Consider the following 2643-nt stretch of genomic DNA (forward strand, 5'->3'; position numbering starts at 1 on the left):
AGACACACTGTGCAGTGTTGGTTATGGTTTGGTCTGTTTTCACCCAAAATCAATTAGATGACATGGATTTGGACCTGTCCAGGGTGTCCCCCGCCTTTCGCCCAATGTTAGCTGGGATAGGCTCCAGCCCCCCGCGACCCTGTACACAGGATAAGCGGTTGACGATGGATGGATGGATGGATGGACATGGATGGACATGGATTTGACCACTGGAGACATGTGGATTAGTTGTTTTGCTACCTTTATGTGCTTTTTGGAGCTTTAGTCACCATTCATTTGCAATCTATGGACCCACATAGAGGAGATATTCTTTTAAAAATATTAATGTGTTCTGCAGAAGAGAATCATCCACATCATTGATGGCATGAGGGTGAGTAAATTAGAGAAATTTCATTTTATTTTTTAAAACATACTGTATAAAAGTACACTTTTTAAATCTTTAAGTTTATTACTTTTTCAGTTGTCTCAAATCTATTATGTAAACATTCCAGATTATGTACATCATTATTTCAAAGGTACTGTAAAACTTCAGGACATTTAAAGTTTATCTGAAAAGTCGTTTATGAATTGTGGCATACTTTTTTCACTTGAGGATGAGGGCAGTTATTTTTATATTAACTTTCTGGCATTAGTTTATCCATCTGTATTTTTGCATTTGTTGAACTCATTTCCTTATCCTGTCTCTGCATGCGTTAACCACTACAGCAGCCTTTTGGTTCCTGTAGTTGCTTCTTCCTGGGCAGAATCTTTTTATATCCAAGACAAGGTATTTCCTGAACTGATTTTATGTTACGCTTTTCTCTTCGATCAATGAAGAGCATCGTCTCTTTGTGTTTACTTGTTTTATCGCTTACCTCAGTGCATCATGTTATCAGGCTGAGGCTAAAATAAATGTAAAAAACAAACAAAAAAAAAAAAACAGTAAATTTACAGAAATAAAAACTTTTTATTAAAAACAAGTTCTATAATAAAATGTACAAAAATGTCAAATATAACAAATATAAACCTGCAGCAAAAATATAAATATCAGTGATCCCAGTTATGACAATGTTTCTTTCGAAGAAAGTATAAAACTCAGACAAACACTGGAGGATTTAGCTACCAGCAGTTGTTTAACTGCATCATCAATGTGCAAATGAAAGCATTAAAACTAGGGCTGTTAATGTAACGCGTCAATTCAGTGCAATTAATTTTATTAAAAATAACGCATAAAAAAATAAATAAAAATGTACGCAATTAATCGCAATGCCCCCGGATTTTAATAAGAAAGATTCCTAAGAAATGCAAGCTTGTAGTACCACCTGTTTACTCCAGAGGGCAGTAATTGGAATTTCAGCTGTGTGGTAACGCGCAGTTTATACAGTGAAGAAAACAACCCATCCAGTAGCACAAACCAGACATTCATTATGTTCTTGCATTCAAACATTTGATGGAGTACAAATTCAAACTAATGGATCTCAAGATGTGTTCTAAGTATTAAACTAAATGTAACTTGACACAGTGACCTAAACATTTTAAAGTTTATGCAACACACCAGAGACTGATGCGCGTTGAAATTGACGGGTTCTTAAACAAGCCCTCATAATAAATCTCCAACTGATTGACAAATTCGCTTGTGAAATGGATTGCTGTGAACTGTATGCCAATGATTGGATTATGTTCAATAAAATAGTAAAATACATTGTATTCTAAAGATGTTTTTTGGCTTGTCTTAATGATTAACTCCTCTGCCACAAGAATGTAATGCATTATAATTATCTGAATATTATATATACATTAACACAATTTTATATTTAAAGAGAACTATGTATAATTATCTCATCATTATATATTGAATTATTGTTATATGAAGGGCTTTCTCTGCAAATATTTGTATATGTGATTAATCGGGACATCATGTAATTAGATTAAAATTTTGAATCGATTGACAGCCCTAATTAAAACATAATCCTTCTGTTAATCTAAAAGAACAAGTAAATGGCCATTTGAAAACACTCCAAGGATGATTAATATTCACAGGGAGTAAATATATGAGAGAATGAGCACATTTATTCAATTTTAATAGGAATTAAAGTTTTTTTTTTTTTTTTTTTATTTGGAATTCACGTTCTGATGAGAGACATTTTCCCTCTTCTTGTCATGAAATCTCTTCTTGTATTCTTGGAAGAGGCTACCTGAGCCAGAGACATCTGTGGCCTGGTTGGAAACAGTGTTCTTTGTCTTCAAGGGGCTGAAAAGCCAAGCATCTGAAAATAGACAAGCAGATCAAAGCCATTTAGATGTTATTTAAAATGATTAGCCATATCATATTACATGACAACTGGTAAATAGGGGATTATATAATACACCTACACAATGGCTATCCAACCATTATAAAAATTAATAAGAGGTGAATAAAACTAGTTACGTTTCAAATGAGCAATTTTAATCTTGTGCCCAATACCTTGTGCAGGTGCATGGCTTGTTTTTGTCCTTTTAGCCCTTTTATCTTCTGGGTGTGGCATCTCTTTAGAAAAGGGGACAAGAATTTTAATGCATACATTGGTACATACAACACAACAGACACCGATCCATATAGAATGTAAATGCAAACAATGTAAATACAAGCAGAAATAACCATATATTTACCATTTTTTGCATTTG

Source organism: Xyrauchen texanus, chromosome 49, assembly GCF_025860055.1.
Source record: "Xyrauchen texanus isolate HMW12.3.18 chromosome 49, RBS_HiC_50CHRs, whole genome shotgun sequence".
NCBI lineage: Eukaryota > Metazoa > Chordata > Actinopteri > Cypriniformes > Catostomidae > Xyrauchen > Xyrauchen texanus.